We start from the raw sequence: 17,907 nt of genomic DNA, 5'->3' as shown, positions 1-17,907 counted from the left end.
CTGACCACTCTAGGGGAAAACCCACGTCCTTGCCTTACCATTTCCTTACTCATCCCTTGGCTCCCAGCCCTCCTCCATCCTCGAAGCCAGTAGTAGCTCTCTCATGTGGCATCACTCTTACTCTGACTGTCTCTCTCTTCCTTTTATAAGGAGCCTTGAGATTATACTGCATATCCTCCCCCCAACCCCCTACTCATAATTCAGGATAATCTTCTTATTTTAAAATCATTTGGTTAGCAAACTTAATCCTATCTGCAATCGTAATTGCCTCCTTTTCATGTAACATAGCATAAAGGTTCTAGACCAGTGGTTCTCAACCTTGGCTGCACATTAGAATCATCTGAGAATCTTTTTGAAATCCTGATTTCTGGGCCTCATCCTCCAGAAATTCTGTTTCTTTGTTATGGGGTGGGGCCACATTAGTAACAAAGAAACAGAGTTTCCAGAGGACGAGGCCCAGAAATGAGGATTTTAAAAAGATTCCCAGGTGATTCTCATGTGCAGCCAAGGTTGAGAACCACTGTTCTAGACATTAGGATGTGAACATTTTGGGGGTAATTATTCTACTTACCACAGGCAGATTTAGATTTTGTAAGGTCTGAAGATCATGGAAAGTCCTCTGCAAGAATATGAACAAAGAAAATTACAAATATAAAACTAGACACTAAAGCACATCCTCATTATACAGTGAAAAAATATGACACAAAACACATACATTTTAAAAGACAAACTGCGTGAATATATTCCATTGAACACAACTAATTTTATCCTCAATTGTCTAATTTATCTGTCTAGCAAACAAAACAGCTGCATGATAAAAATGCCTTATTCAAAACTTCCATTTGTTTTGGCTAAATGCAAAATAATTTAGGTAGATTGCTTACCAAAATTATGTCTTCAAAGTTTGGTTTCTCACCCACTCTTTATTCATTTTTATTTGTCATATTTTCCCCACTAGTTCAGTTGCCTGATTCCTTGTGTTCTGGGAAATGTGACACAAGGAATATGGAATTTGGGGTCAGAGGTGTGTGAACAAGTCTTCACTTACTTTTTAAGCACTAGTATGTGCCAGGCACTGTGCTACACTCAGAGGATACACTAATAAACAGGGTAGACGTGGGTCCTTACCCTCTTGGATCTTACAATATGACAGAAAGGCAGACATAGGGAAGCCATCTCAAGCATACGAAATGTTCTGAAGAGTGTAGGACCCTGTGAGAGTCCTACAGGGACCGGGGGCAGTGAGGTCTGTCCAGGCCCTGAGAGATGAGGCAGTGATCTAGGCAGAGGGGAGCAGTGCAGGGGAAGGGAGAAGATCTCAGGCAAAAGAAATTATGGACAGAGACATGTAATGGGAAAGCTGCTACTAATTCTGAGAGGTAAAAGAGAACTATAATGTAGGGAGAAAGGGAGAGAGTAGTGTAAGGATATTCTTGAGAGCAAGTTGGGGCCAAGTCCAATAGGGCCTTATGACTAGGCCTAAGATCTCGGTTTCATCTTAGCCGCAGTAGAATGCCATTGAAGAGTTTTGAACCAGTATGTGCAAAGATCTGATTAGCAGATTTAAAGCTTTTCCTTTTTGTTTTGGAGCATGGGGCTGGGAAGGGGGAGAAAGGACAAAGTAAGTTAGACATTACAGGAAGCACATCCCTGGGATATTTCTCTGTTGATGGAGGTATAACATCATACCTTTAAAAGCAGTGAAGATGGGGAGCTTCATAGGACTTTTCACTCAGTAGAGAGTAGGAGGCTCTACTGTGTGTGCACTTCCCACGTGCTCTCTGTAGAAATTTGTCTTTTATAGTTTAAATCAAGTAAAACCTACGTCATCCTAATCTTTATGAAATACTAATTGCTTGACTAAAAAATTTTTTGCCACATTTCCCAAATATTGTCTAAACCACGTAGCCTCCAACCTTGCAAAATAGAGTAAGCTGCTCTCTGGCAGTTGTGTTGGTTGGGCTTCCCTAAAAACAAACCCGAAGACAAACACGTAAGCACAGACGGTATTAGAGAACTAACCATAGGGAAGCTGACCATATACTGTATCCTCCAAACTGGAGTATCTTTGAGAGTAAAAATATGCTCAAATAACAGGCATAAGCCAGGATTTTCCTGAGTTAACCAAGAAGTATGAGCCCCTACTGCCTTTTCCCTCTTGACCCAGCACTGGAGGGCAGCATAGGGAAGAGCAGCACAAGGGACTTAGTCCTCAGTGCCCTTTGGGAAGTCAGGAGGAACCACTGGAAATAACACTGTCCTGGTACATAGTTCTGTTGCTGCCACTTCCCCTTCCACAAAGTGGTGTGTCATTCAAAGAGCTTGAAGGGTACATAGGTTTCAGAGGACATGGGTCTTAGTTGGAATTTGCTTTTGTTTTGTTTGGTTTAGGGGGGTTGTTTTTTTTGGGGGGGGGGATGTTTTCGCTGGTGGTGACACTTTTACCACATCCTGACTGCTATTAACTCTTGAGCTCCAGTTCTTATACTTGTAAAATATATAAATACCAATACCCGTAAAATATGATGAGGGTTAATGGAAATGTGTATAAAGCACTAAGCATAGGGCTTGGCGCATAAGAAGTGCTCAACAAAAGATGGGCCCTTTCTTTTCCCATGCAGGCAGGAGTGGGGTGACAGGGTGCCAGGAAGGCAGCTGTCAATGATGAGGGCTTAATCAGTGCCCTTTGGAAGTGATGATTTTGGCAGCTTATGTGTGTCACACGTGTCTCACACGTGCCGAGCGGGTAAGATGCCAGAAATCACTGTGAGACCTTCTTCCTCTTGCTCATGAGAAAACCCTTTGGTAGGTTGACCCTAGAAATCATGTGTTAGCCCTAAACTTAACTTCTCTAATAGTTCTTGCATAACTAGGGAAGCCACATAGAGCTTAATAAAGTCAGCAGCATATTTTTATCTCATTTAAATGGCCTCATTATGTAGCTTACTTAAAATGCTGTCACTGTGTCGCCATTTTCAAATTGTGGCTATTCAGCAGTTTTCAAATTTGTGAGATGATACATAGCAAATTACTGTGTGATTTTTCACTTCATGGTCTTAGAATAAGCTCCAGAAAAAAGAAAAGAAAAAAAAACACTCTTGACAGAAGCAATTTAATCACAGTGTGTGTATGTGAGAGAGAGGAGGGAGGAAGAGGGAGAAGGAAAAAGAGAAGTATAGGGAGACAGGGAGAGACAGGGAGAGAGGGAAAGAAAACGAGGGAGGGAAGGAGGGCAGGGGGGAGAGAGAGAGAGAGAGAGAGAGAGAGAGAGAGAGAGAGAGAGAGAGAGAATCAGAGAGAGACAGAGAGAGAGAGAGACTTCACAGAGCTCCCTCCAATATTCCACCAGAGACAGCACAAGTTATTTAAACCAGGTCAAAGCTCCTTCGGCTCTCAGTCTTCCCCTGAGAACAACTTAATGCTGATTCTTAATTTTTTCAAGATAAACAAGGTAAGTCAGTCTATGTTACATTTCTGAATTTCCTAAGTCCTAACAGGAATCTGTTAGTTAATTTAGAACTTTTCCTAAAACTAAAGCCAAAAGCCTAATTTCTGTTTGTCTGAAGCTCTCAAGGATGTCTTAACAGTTTTCAAAGGTTGTATTATGCTTAAGATTGCTGTCAACTGAATGAAAAATAAAGATGTAAAAATTGTTATGCAGTATTATATAAGGATGTTGCTACTGTAGGTATATTTATAAAATTATAATGTTTAAATATGATTAACTTTAAACCTATACTTAGAGGATTTTAATGCTGAATTTGAAATTGAACAGATCCACAACTCATTAGTACCAAAACACACATCACAAAGTTATATTCTCCTCTAAAGCCATTTCGTTTGTATTTACAATTGTGTCAACTATGTTCCATATCATATAGCCCTTTCACACTCAAGTAAATGCAGATATTTTTTATGGACATTAATTTTAGAAAATCAGAAATATATTTACTTTGCATTTTGAAATTATAAATCATATTTCCTATTTGGGCTCCAAATATTTTCCTTTTCTTTTGTTATGATCAGCCAAGGACCACAAAAGTGTAACATTTTTGTGTGAATAACCTATGATGACTCATATCAACTGTGTTATTTAAGATAGTTTATACTTTTTCCTAAGATTACCCGCTTATGAAGACCTTTTCCAGCAGTATTTCAGAGAAAACAATTAAAGTTCTCAAGTAAGAACTATGTTTTAATTATCTTTAGATTGGAAAAAAAATATAAAAGAATATAATTTCAAAATCAGACTTTACTTATGCTTTCCCATAAATTATGAAGAGAAGTATAATCTGGAAATTATCTTATTTTTTTTTCTTATTCACTTGTGCTGATGTCAACAAAGAGTCTGGCTGGAATTGCAAGTATTATCATCTCTAGAGTTTGTGCCAGAGCCATTCTGAGAATGCTTTGGAAAAGGACAGTCTTATATATATACTCAAAAACAGTGTTGTTCTCCAAAGACTAAGCATATAATCTATGTGCTCAGATAAAACCAAGATTTATCAGTAACTCCCTTTCTTGCTTCTTTCTTAAAAACAAACAAGAAAACAACAACTCCAAATTAACATCTGATGGAGGACATTTGAAGTGTTGTATGCATTATCAAAGAAGAGTTTCCCACATATTGCTTGTGGGTCTTATTTTACAGTTTTCATTTATATTCTGAGTACTACTTGCATGGAATTAATTTCTAATTTAGTATCAATTAACACTTGGCATTTGACTTCAGAAGCAGGGCTTACCCATGGAAAGAAGGTATAAATACACTTTGAATGACTGCAATATATTTGTGATTTATATCTTTCCCTCCCCTAGTTCCTAACTTAATTTAAGTCGTTTGTCTTAAAAGGCATCTTAACATCTGTTTGGTTTTATGCCATCATGTGAACCAATGGAGTGAAATGTCCTCTTATCTTATCTATGCTCATTATTAATGGGCAGCTAGAAATTATTTTTCTACCAAAGTAAAAAAGTTTCTTTTTTTTCTCCCTCACACTTTAAAGTTGGTATAGGACCAACAGTACGGAGTCAGTGTGGTCTGGTATATTGTTTTTACCCAATTGACCAATAAATAGAATCTACTTTGGGCTTCTGTGAAGACGTATATAGTGAATCCTCTAAGCTTTAAGTTCCTGAGCAGTCAGCAAATCTCTTGATAAACATTTGTTGAGCCCTACTCTTCCACAAAGTCCTCGATAGGAGAGACATAAAAACATATTCAGATGAAAAATCATGCATAACCCTAGCTGGTTTTGCTCAGTGGATAGAGCATAGGCACAAGGACTGAAGAGTCCTGGGTTCAATTCCGGTCGAGGGCATGTACCTTGGTTGCAGACTCGATTCTTAGCCCTGGTCAGGGTGCGTGTGGAAGGCAACCAGTTGATGTATCTCTCTCACATCAATGTTTCTCTTTGTCTCTCCCCATCCCTTCCCATTCTTTCTAAAAATCAATGGAAAAATATCCTTGGGTGAGGATCAACAACAACAAAAATTCCATATAAGTAAAATATTTTATTAAAGGATTGTCACATTAATCTAAGTGTTTTTGTAGAGCAGTTAATAGTCAATTACCATTTTGCTTCTAGGGAAATAATATAGAAGCTTAGAGAGCAAAATCACTGTGGCTTAGGCTGGTCAGGGTAGATTGTGAGTGGAGAAGCTTTGAGGTGGTCTTAAAGGACTGGTAGGGAAGAGACAGGAAGCACATCTGCAGTAGGTGGGATGGTATAAGGAAAAGCTTGGAGGTAGACAGTGTCAACTCATGAAGAGGGAGCAGAGTGTAACCAGTGTGGCTGGAGTGGAAGGTTGCTCTCAGGGAGCAGCGAGGTAAATGTGGCAGAGTTGGTGGGAGTAAAACCAGGGAACCCTGTCATCGGCATCCTAGGCTGTGGGAGAGCTAGGGAGAGGCCAACATCTTTATGAAAATTAATCTGTTGTGCTTGTACAGCAATGACAAGAATCTCAACATGGGCAGACCAATTGAAGCCAGAAAGAAGGAGCAGGTAGAGGAGATAAGGCAGTAATTATAACCATGGTGACCATGTTTTATCATGGAAAAGTGGAAGTTCCTTTACCAGAAATGAGAAATGAGTAGAGAAGGCCAGTGGGTCTGTAACCTTCTACCAGTCAGGTTTCAAGCAGAGAAGCAGAATCTGTTGGAGAAATAGATTTAGATATTTATTATAAGGAATCAATCAGCTTAAGTGGTTGTGGGGGCTGGCTTGGCATGTCTGAATCTATAAGGCAGGCCGCAAGGAAGGGCCAGCTGGAGCGCTCAGGTACTGGCCGAAGCTGCAGACCGGGGCAGAATGTTGTCATCAGGGAAACCGCCCTTCTGGTCTTAGAGTCTTTCCACGGATTGAACCTGGCCCATCCCGATCATCTGAAATTGTCTCTCGTTTAAAGTCAACTGGTTATGAACTCTAATCAAACCAAAAAATACCTTCATAGCAGCAGCTAGATTTGTGTTTGATAAACTGGGAACTGTAGCCTAGTCAAGTTAATGCATCATAAAACCATCAAAAACTTCCGAAGTGCTATAAACTCCAAGGTGCTGGTAGGATACCTTACATGAAAATGGCCAGAATTATATAAGAAATTGGGAATTAAAACTGTAAAGTAATGGATATGGGAGATACCTCAATGGGAATTATCCACATAGAGGTAGCATCTATAGCAGTTAAGAGAGTTGGGGAGATCCTCAGAGGAGGCTGCAAACTTCCACGTCAAAAATGAATTCTGGGGAGAAATATTAAGGAACAGAATAAAGAAAAGTAACTAAAAGATAAAAGAAGATTAGTCCGGCCAGTGTGGCCCAGTGGTTGAGCATTGACCTATGAATCCAGGAAATCATGTTTCAACTGCCAGTCAGGGCACATGCCCGGGTTGTGGGCTCCATCCCCGGTATGGGGTGTGCAGGAGGCAGCGGATCAATGATCCTCATCATTGGGTGTCTGTCTCTCTCTCCCTCTTCCTTCCTCTCTGAAATCAATAAAAATATTTTTTTAAAGAAAAAGAGATTGAAGAGCTAAGAGAACCCTTGGCTGTCTGTCTCTTTGCAATCCTTTCTCACTAGTTTACCAAGATTTCTGAGGGAGCAGACACATGGCTGTGGGTCCCCTGCTTCCCTCCTGGACCAAGAGACCCCAATAGAATCTGCACTGTGCAAAAGCCAATGTTTTTTATTGTGAACTTGGATTGTGCAATTTAAATAAGATTGCAGGCAGTTCAGATATATTGCAGATAGTAAGAAACCAGAGGCACAACTCCTCTGATTACTGAAGGGAAGGGCCTTCTGGGGACCGTTGCCCCACAGTCTTGGGTGCTCTTTCCCTTCCTCAGCTGCCTAGCAAATTTTTATTTATCCTTCTCGGTACATCTGTAGTACCTCCTCCTCTGTGGGAAGTTCCTTAACTCACCCAGCAGAGAGGTTAACTACAGCCTATGTCCCATCACTCACCCAGGCATATTTTATTCTTCTTACCCCGCTGAAATAGGATTGCTTATATGTTTTCCTCCCCACCAGGCTATAAGCTCCTTTCAGTTTTGAATGCCCTGGTGCCTGTAACAACACTATTTTAAGTTTTTAATATATATTTTGGAAATGAAGGGTGGGTATGTATGTTGTCTATCAGAAAACAATGTGTAGAAGGCTGGCCAATGTATGTTTATAAACAGTTGGTGTAAGGAGAAATTTTTTAAGTTCTGGGGTTTTCAAAGTAGAATTTTAGAGAATAAGGTGGAAAAGATGAACAGGGGGAGTTTATGATGAATTCTGCAGAGGAGGAGGGAGACCCTTGTCCTAATACAAGAGCAGAGGAGGGGAGGGTTGTATACATAAGGCTTGAGTTGGGAGGAAAGATGGGAGAAATATGTCTTCTCGGGAGGATAAAAGACAAGTGGATCTGAGGTAAATTAAAATGTGCCTTTTCTAAGAAAAGGAGATTTTCCTTGATGTGAGAAACCTGAAATTTTTAAACTACATTTGTCAATTTAACTTTAGAGCACTTGAAATGCTTGTAACAACAAGATCTTCCTATCTCTAAGGAGAACACCAAGACTGAGAGTGATTGCTTTGAACTGTCTGATCTGCAGTGATTGGGTTCCCATTCATTTTGAGGGAGCTATATAGTCCCGCCTCCGGGTTCCCCACCTGTTACATAACAGGTTATTGTAGCGGAGAGATGCTCACGTCACTGGAGGTTGGACCTGCCTGTTAAAGTGTAAACAAATGGAGTGTGGTAATGGGCGTTCTTTCGGAAACAATCTTAGGAATAAAGGACACAGTTCATTCACTGCTCCTCTGCTTTCATGATAAGACTTCTTTTTTTTCTTATAAAATGGAATTGAAGTTCCATTTCAAGTAAAGGGCGGACAGAGCTTTGGAGCAGAACGATTCAGGCTTTAATCTTCAGGGTGGCGATAAGGAGCTTGCCTGACCTCCAGCTAAGGATTCGACCTTACTGCACCTGGGTTCTTTAAACAAAGGGTGAGATCACTTTCTTTTTAAAGTTCTGGTGCTAAGTTTCAGATTTATTATATTCTAAAATGGATCCGTTTAATCCACTTCAGGATTTCAGCGCAACATTTATTTTTGTATTTTTTCTATCCCTATCTGATGTGGATTGAAAATAAATATTGCCAATATAACATTAGTTATATTGCGTAAGCCTCAAAGATATTAAGTAAAGTATTGAATATTCTTATGAATTTACTCCTGCTCTAATAAAAAATGTCAGGTTTGTACAGCATTTAGCATAGTGTTTTCCTTCTGGAAAAGAGTTTTATATTCTACAATCTTGGCCCTGTTCACCTGTCCCCACTCGTCAACGTGCAACTTCTTAGTCTTTTCGAGCTGCTGTGACAAAAATAGCCTAGACACATTGGCTTGTACACAACAGACACTTATTCTTCTCAGTTCTTCAGTTCTGAAAGCTGCAAATCCAAGGCCAAGGAGCAGCGTGGTCAGACTCAGGTGAGGATCGGCCTCCTGGTCAACAGATGACCAGCTTCCTGCTATAACCTCACGTGGAGGAAGGAGCGAGCAAGGGGCTGATCCTTTTCATGCAGGCTTCAGGAACCTTCCCAAACCCCACTTCCAAATACCCTCTCATGTGGTATTAGGTTTCAAATATGAATTCGGGGTGGGGGGAGGACACAAACATTCAGTCTATAGCATGTGGCTAAATCAAACATTTTTGTGTGGTTAACACCATATGCTTCTCTTAACTCCTCAAACTACCAGGACCGTCATTGTTTACAATAAATTTAGTCAGGACAGTGCCTTGAGAGTAATAAGCAACATCTGAAAAATGAGAGGCAGATAGTAATTGACTTTGCTAAGGGTGTCAAATCATTGAGAGGTGTGTTATTACTATTTCTCATTTTGTTAACACATTCACCCAACTAAAACTTAGACATCTGCTTAAGCACATTCATCGTTAGCCCACAGAATCTTGAAATGCTGTGCTTGACATAGTTTAGTCAATTCCTTCTATAACCCGAAATCCAGGTTATGCAGTTCTGGAGTTTGGTAAACCTTGTCCTCAGATTTCCCTTCATCAGCATATATTTTAGGCTTTTATTGTATTATATATATTTCAAGTTCTTCTTCGCCTAATTTTCTAAACATGGAAGGGAGCAGGGTGAAAATGAAAGAACCCACATTTGTAATATTTTGTTTTACCAATTTTCACCACCAAACATTTTCTCTCTATAGCTTAAGGGTGTTTTCTTTTTCTTTTGCTCTTTGGATGTGCAACTTTATGTTTTGTTATTTAACACTTATTCTAACCACAGTCAGTAGAGAAGCAACCAACCAGCAGTTTCCCAAATCTCTCAAGCACATAGGCCAGATCAGATTAACCCTTTTGTACATATATGATATTTTTGCCAGGCATGGCATCATTCTTCATTTGTCACACACAGCCAACCTCCACGTTACTCCCTCAGCCTGTGAGGCCATGCCTCGAATTACCACTGTTTACTTCACTTGCCCATATTGCTGCTTGCTATGCTCACACTCTGAGGTGTGGTCTGACCTCAGAACCAGCCTGAAATGAAGTGGTCACAGCATTTTGCTTTACAAGGACCAGCTGGTTGGAATCACACTGTGCTCATGGCCCCACCCCTTGTGGTGTTTTTTGCCTCAAGAGAATTGGTCCCTTTCTCTCTCTTCCTCTCCCCACTCCCCATTTACTAATTCATTCTCCTCTCTCTTCTCAGAATCTGCAAGATTTCTCCTGAACTTACTACCTTAACTCCTTCTGTGCCTACTAGTTCATCCAACACCCTTTCCCTCCTCTTAAGCCATAAATTATGTTTCTGATCACTCAGTAAACAGGTATGACTTTTAAATTTTTAAAATTCTTGTCCTCGAGACTAGGTATGTCAACTACTGGTAAGTATTAGAAATTAAACTAATGAACTAACTTGTACCAACCATATGCAGTTGCTAATCAGAAATCCACATAAACCTCCATTATGATATAACAAACTGATGTGAAACATTCCCAGATGGTAATATCTTGGGAGAGTACAGCCACCTTGAGAAGCTTTTACTTTTTCACAGTTGACTCTGCTTCTACAATAATGCAGAATCTCCTACGGTTGTATGCAGGTCTCTAGAGGCAGTGGGGCAAGGACGGGGCAGGACTGGCCGATGAGTAGGGGTTGTTTTGTAACTGAGATACCGCCTGCGAGGAATCTCTGCAGTATTTTCCTGCTGCTGACTCCCTAGAATTTGCTGTGCACGTGTTTATATTTGTTGCCTTCGGAATTAAAGTCTCCCTTCTGCCAATAAAATTCTGAATGTCCTATTGATACAATGGAAACTGGATTCTTTATTTTAGTACTACCAGTAGTAAAGATATCTCTCTGACCACCAATAGTCCTTACCTTTAATTTTATAAATCCAAGAGAAAAGAGATAGCTGTTAGTGCCTCTGAATTTACTTTCTCATCCTGAAAATTCTGGTGATTTTTTTAAAAAAGTATGATTTCAAATTTTTTAGTTTTAAGAAGGCTGGTCTCTGTACTGAAGTTTTCGTTGGAGTCTTTGCTAAAATCAAATCTTAGTAAATAAGGGTTTCACTCTCTATTAAAAATATGTAGACGAACACCCAGTTATGTGAGAATTGTAAACTAGACAACACAACATGTGCTAGCACATCCTTATTCTGTGAAGTGTAAGTCTGCTACACTAATCCTCTTTCTCTGCTGCCTTACTCCCCCCCCCAACCCCAGTTTTCATAAGGAATATTTTTTCTGGGTCTCTAGGCTTAGCAGTCCCCATAGTGCCAGTGTACAGATCATCCGCCTAAGGCACAGAGAAGTAAGGATCGCGTCTTCAGAGATATGCACACCCAGTAGAACTGTACTCCTATAATCCCCTCTGTTCTTCTTGGACCCCCAAGTTTCCTGAACTGATAGGAGGAAAAACTCCAGGAAAGAGAATAGGATTGTGTGACTCACAGAGGACTTCCTTGGGTTTTTATCATCAAATGTATCACATGTCTCTCAGAGCCTGATCAAACTCCATACAAAAATACCCAACAGATTTCTTCTAGTGATAATTCTTCAAAAGGATCAAAGTAAGGAATCTGTGGTATTGTGACGCATGAAACAGTTTTATAGATGAGAGATTCTAGGCTTTCCCAAGTCCCTGACCAAGAAATGGAAGCCCACATACTATTTGTCATTTAAAAGTTATAAACCAAGCTAGCAAAGTGCTAAATAAAATGTTTTTAGTTTTCTAATGACCAAGGAGTTCACGTTTCAATTTAGAATCCTGATGATCAGAGTTCTGTGTTTGAACTTGGCTTACCCATCTCATACTGAGATTTGCTGCTCTCTGCCTTCTCTTCCCATCCCTTGGCTCTGTCCTGCACCTCGAGGGGCCTTGCACACATGTTTAAGGCTGCCTATACTCCTTGGACTTCAGGGTGTGCACATTGGTGTTGCTATCCATCCTCTGAGGCTGGATCCCAGAAAGACACAGGGGCCAGCTCTGTATGTGGTCTTGGGCCATTTGGGCAGGAATTCTACTCTCTGGAGGCTTAGTTCAGAAGGGTAGATAAGGGGTCCAGGTGGGCATGAGATCTAGGTGGGTACATCCTCTTGATCCATGGGGAAGGGAGGGCTACCTGAGATGTGAAGGGGCTGAGGCCATAAGAGGGCCAGGGTGGGGAGGGGCCTTTAAAGCACAAGCAGAGAGTTTAAGGGCTGTCCTGAGATGATCTTGTCATAACACCTTATATATGACTAGAGGCCTGGTGCACGAGATTCGTGTACTCGAGGGGGTCCCTCAGCTTGGCCTGTGCTCTCTCACAGTCTGCGGGAGCCCTTGGGGGATGTCCAGCTGACAGCTTAGGCCCACTCCCTGTGTTAGTTGGACATCCTTAGCACTGCCTCAGAGGTGGGAGAGGCTCCCGCCATCACTGCTGCGCTCGCCAGCCGTGAGCAGCTTCTACCTGAGCAGCGCTCCTCCTGTGGGAGTGCATTGACCACCAGGGGTAGCTCCTGCATTGAGCATCTGCCCCCTGGTGGTCAGTGCGCATCATAGTGACAAGTCATTCTGCTGTTTGGTCAATTTGCATATTAGCCTTTTATTATATAGGATATGTTCCTATATATAATATGTCTTCATTGATTAACACATTTTATAATTTGATATTTGTCAAATTTTGTTTTACATACAGACCCTTTATACCCATCCAATTTGTTAGGAAATCATGGCCAATGCTGGGAGGGAATCAAAGGTTCCTCTTTATGTGAAGTTTGCCTTTAAGAATTAGTCAAACCCATTTTATTCTGCCCTTGTAGTGTTTATGTGGACAGTATTTATTCCTGCCTTTCAGTAATTCTCTTGTAAGTTGTTTTAAGTTTATGCCTCACTCCCTCCATATAGACACACACATGCACACATGCCCTTCGCCTCTCCACTGTGGACTGGGAAAATCTGAGCCTTAAACAATAAATAAATTCCTACTCTGCTGCTGATTAAAGCTACCTGAGTTCCCCCAGTCAGAAGCTACCCAGTTGCCCCTCAGCACCCACTGTTTAGAGAGCCTGATGCTGTGGCTTTGCATTTCAGTGTGGGCTGTCTGTCAGTGGTGACTACTTACATATGACAAGTTTCTCCTAGATTAGTTGAATGCCTGTTTCAGTTTCTCTCAAGAATCTGGCTTGTCTCTTTAAGTTGCCCTGTTGGGTCTCCTCAGAAGAATTTCATATTGCCACCTAGCTCATATTTCAAAGCAGATCATTCCCATTTTGATTAAAAGCCATCTAAGTTGTTTCAAGGAGTGTGTTGAGAAGCCCAGAGAACCTACTTTGTTTTATAGAATATAGAAAAAGATCTTATACCCATTTCCTTTGTGATCGCAAACTCTCATTTCTGCCCATAACAACCAGAGCAGTGTGATCATCGCCATACCATACCAGTAATTGGGAACTTCATACATGCAAGTTTGTTTCAGAATATTAAACTACTAGGAAAAGACACCTCTGTTTATTGTGCCCTGCAGAGTAGCTTATACAATGATGATATTTAATGAACGTTATTTATTGCTAGATTTTCCCCCTCTACATCTGTGAGACTTCATAGGGAAGAAAAATGTCCATTAGCTCTATTGTTAGAAGAGTTACCTATTCTTTTGAATATGAAGGTACTATAGAAAACCAATTTAATAACCCAAGTCTCTATCTAAAGATAAAGAATAGAGAGCACTCTTAGTAAAAATACTCTTTTATTTTTTTAATTCACATTGGATTTTATTTAGAATACTATGTACTATGACATAGGATAGGCTGTGGTAACAAGACACCCTGGATATAGTGGCTTAATCAAGATTGTCACATAATAATTCAGATGGACAGTGCAATTGGGGCTGATGTAGTGACTCCATCATGTCAGGGACCCAGGCTCTTCCAGCTTCAACAATTGCTCCCATCCTGAGGCCCAAAGCAGCTCCTGAAGCCCCCACTATCTTGACCCCATACCAATGAGAGGGGAAAGGAAAAGGGAAATGTGGTCAGTCTTTTGTTGGAAGGATGGTAGAGTTTCTGTCTCTAAGAGAAATGTAAGGATACTGGCAACTTAGTCTGCTCCATTCTGAATGGTGTTAGGAGTTCAAATGAGGCACAGAAAGATGTGCTTTGAGTAGAGCAAGGGTAATTAGTATCATTCAACTTGGAGATGTAATCTATGCAAAACACTTTGAGATTTAAGAATGGGTAACCTTAAGTAGGTGCTGGACACTGCTGAGTGCCTTCCACAGATTTCCTAATTTACTACTCAGTCCTTGGAGCGAGGTATTATCATTCCCTCCCTCATTCCATAGATGAGGAAAGTGTGGCCTGGAGGGGCTAAGTTAGCTGCCCGCAGGCACAGAGCTAATAAGAGTACAGCTTAGAGCTGATACTCAAATTGAGACATTCCGATTCCAGAGTTGCCCCTCAAACCACTTTCTATCCATCCACCATGCAGAGTACTAGGCTGCCTTTTGAAATGGTTTTATTTTTGACAGGATGGAAAATTGTAGGAGCTATTCCAGATTTATACTTAAATGAAATCCAGCTTCTTATTTAAACCAAAAACAAAGAGTTAAAACAAAACAGATTTAATATGTGATATATTTATTTAGCAAATAAATCTGAAGCCTTATTTTTTAAATACCAAGAGTTGTTAATAAATTACTTAGCTATATTCATGTAATTCTTCAGGCCACTTTCTAATAAAGGCAACCTGAAACAATCCATCCTATTATTCGGGGCTTACTCTCACCCTCAGATCATATCATAGGTGATTATTTATCTCCAGGTGCTTTAAATCGCATTTAAATCATTACACTTATTAAATAAGAAGATGACTTTAAGGTGTTAAAAATAACAGTATCCACTCCCTGGATGTATTCGTTCACTAGGGCTGCCACAAAACTATACCGCAGACTGGATGGTTTGGACAACAGAAATTTATATTCTCACAGTTCTGGAGACTGGAAGTCCAAGAGCAGGGCATAGGCAGGTTTGGTCTCCACTGAGGCCTCTCTTGTCTTATGTGTGGCCACCCTCTTGCCGCCTATTCACCTGGTGGTCTCTGTGTGTCCTGATGTTTTCTTGTAAGGACACCAGTCAGATATGATCAGGGCCTCCCTTCTTAGCAGCCTTATTTAACTTAATCACCTCTTTAAAGGCCATATCACCAAATATGTATATTCTGAGGTCCTGGCGTTAGGACGTCAGCCTATGAATTTGCGGAGACAAAATTCCGTCCACAAAATGGACATACTTGGAAACATTGAGACACAAAATCAAACAGTTTGCAGCAGTGAGAAGTTCAGCATTTGAATGTTCCCCTTTCCTCATTACTTTGGCCAAAATAGGATGCGGTACAGGTCATGTGTTACAGTGACCATAAACCTCTTTACCTAACTTTTTTGGCAGCCTTGTTAAGTTGAACATGAAAATTACTCAAAAGACCATCTTGAACTGGCTACTGCTTACATTTTCGCCAGCTTAGCAAGAGGGAAAATTGATGTCACATTAGCAAATGTTTTGCTGGAAAGATCCAGTGATTGCGTGAACTGAGCAGATATGACGGGCAGGCATTACAGTCACTCAGAACAATGCCAGGCTTCTTACCAGAGAATAACTATTAGCCACAGAAGGGCTGAAAACTAATGGTCACTGTTCAGCACAGATGAATCCCTTTTCTAAAGTTGCATTTGTAGAGAATTTAAAGTTCATGGTAGCAAAAGAACATTTTACCTCTTTCGGGTTATGGGAGAGGATAACTACATCACTGAAAAAGATTTGAGGTATTCTGAAAACATCATCAAGGGAATTTATTCCCTGTCTCACAAAAAAATGTTCTGAATTGATACTATTTTAGCTTCTTGACCACTGTATTTCTTTCATTACAAATCTCTTTAGCAAATTGGAAGAAGAGAGAGTACTTGTAGATTTAGTGGATTAACCTGGAGAATAAATGAGGGGAAACCCTAAAATTCAAAAAAAAATCATGCAATTTTCTGAAAATAACCTTTAGACCTCTGAAATGTTTACAAGTTGTACTTTCCTGGCTTGGCATGAGATATATTTTTAAAAGGGGCATTTTTGTTTGTTTGTTTGTTTGTAATAGAACAGACTAGCTAATAAAAATTTCTGACTGTGTGGTTACCACAACACTAGAATCACCTGACATCCACAAAGAACAGTCGGATATTTTCTCTTCAAGTATGATTATTAGAGATCTATGACAACTTGACTGTACCATATTGTATGTAATATAAGTTACATACAACTTTATGCAGATAATATTGATATTGGGTAGGCCAAGATGATGATATCATTAAGAATAGATTAATAATCATACAAAAGCCACCCAAATGACATGTAGTCATACACCTTGAAAGCATTAGATGAAAACTCCTGTATGGTTCCTCCCTTGCTTACATCTCTAGCTGCCAGGTCTCACTCTCTTTATTGAACTCTGGTCTTTCTGGAAATGTATTTACCTCTTCAAGGGACTGTGCTGTTTATCATCTCTAGACCCTTAACCATGCTGCCGTCTTGGCCTGAGATACAAATCCCCCCCTTCACCATCTGGAAGTTAAAATTCCCTTTGAAAGTCCCTTGGATACCAATGCACAGTCTCTCACTAAGTCTAATACTGTCAGTTTGACTATATTTCTGCAGCTTTGTTGAAACACCACATAAAGTAGTTTACCTGTTTTTTAGGCAGCCTATTAGGAAACCATCGCGGACATCATCTTTAGGAACTGAAACAGAGGAAGAGGAGATTTGCATTCTCACCTCCTGATCTCGCCAGGTCCCTGCTCATTTAGTGGCATAGCAAGCGCAGACTTCCACTCACTGATTAAATCGTCCTCTCTCTTCCCTTCTCATCTGCTCTCCAAATTACTGAATTTACATACAATAAATACCTAAAGCTAACTGCATATAAGTAAATCCTCTCTGTTGAGCCACACTGAATCACAACTGAACTTTCACTTAGTCTCTCCCACTAAGCCGTGACATGGTTGGCTCCGGGCCTGTTTCCTTCCCACACTTACATTTACAGTCCAGGGCCCAAAGCACTCCAGAGAGTTTGTTCAATGGGTAAATAAAGGAATGAATGAACAAAACATATCATATTACCCACAACTTTTCTTTGTAAAAGTAACTGAATTTCGTTACTCTACATATAAAAAAAGTTTGTATCACTGACCTCAGTTGTTACTTTCAGGGTAACCAAAAGGTCAGACTCCCTCTATAGTTTTTCTTTGTGAGTTAATAGATGAGATTGCATTTATCTTTTGGACCCAAATTGTTGAATCAACTAGGTGATTTTTTTAAAACTTATTTTTCCAGTTCATTGATGGAATTGACTTCATTGGGCATTAGAGACTGCTTTGACTGAAAGATGATTTCTTGGACATTACCTACCTCTCCAATGAATAAGATCAGACTTCACATGTGGTGTTTTTCCCTGTGCATTTAATCACTGCTGTCTGCATGGAAACGAGCTCTAATATCACACACCTTAAAAATAATAAACAACCTCCCCTAATCCTATGTGAATTTCCAGAAACTGCCTCTCCATCACAACAAACCTTTTCAAAATAGTCATAGGCATTGTCCCTGCTTACTCACCTCTCATTGTGTCTTCTGAGTGGCCATCCCTTTCAGGCTCCCTGCCCTCCTTCCCTGAACCTACTTCTCTTGGAATCAGTGACCTCTATGGAGCCAAATATGTCACCACTTCTATGTCTGGGCCTTACTAAAAGTCTAAGTAGTTATCAACATTTTTGTTTTACTTCTTGAAACACTTGATTCGTTTAGTTTCTGCACCATGACACACACCTGTCCTTCCATGTACCTTAGAAGGCCTTAGTAGACTTCT

The 17,907-nt window shown here is 40.3% G+C and overlaps 1 protein-coding gene across 27 annotated transcripts in view; it reads left to right on the top strand.

Annotated features, from left to right (window-relative positions):
• The window catches only part of RIMS1 (regulating synaptic membrane exocytosis 1), a 412,050-nt gene that overhangs the window by 379,412 nt on the left and 14,731 nt on the right, over nt 1-17,907 (top strand). Inside the window, exon 1 of one of the 27 annotated variants that reach the window (XM_036317893.1) lies at nt 3,326-3,451. The exons of the other annotated variants lie outside the window; for them this stretch is intronic. The gene's annotated coding sequence lies outside the window, so the exon portion shown is untranslated. Of the gene's footprint in view, nt 1-3,325; nt 3,452-17,907 lie in introns of those variants that run through there. 27 annotated transcript variants of the gene reach the window in all.

This window comes from Myotis myotis, unplaced genomic scaffold (genome assembly GCF_014108235.1).
Source record: "Myotis myotis isolate mMyoMyo1 unplaced genomic scaffold, mMyoMyo1.p scaffold_m19_p_7, whole genome shotgun sequence".
NCBI lineage: Eukaryota > Metazoa > Chordata > Mammalia > Chiroptera > Vespertilionidae > Myotis > Myotis myotis.
Note: the sequence above shows the minus strand (reverse complement) of the source record. Positions and strands in the feature narration are given on the sequence as shown.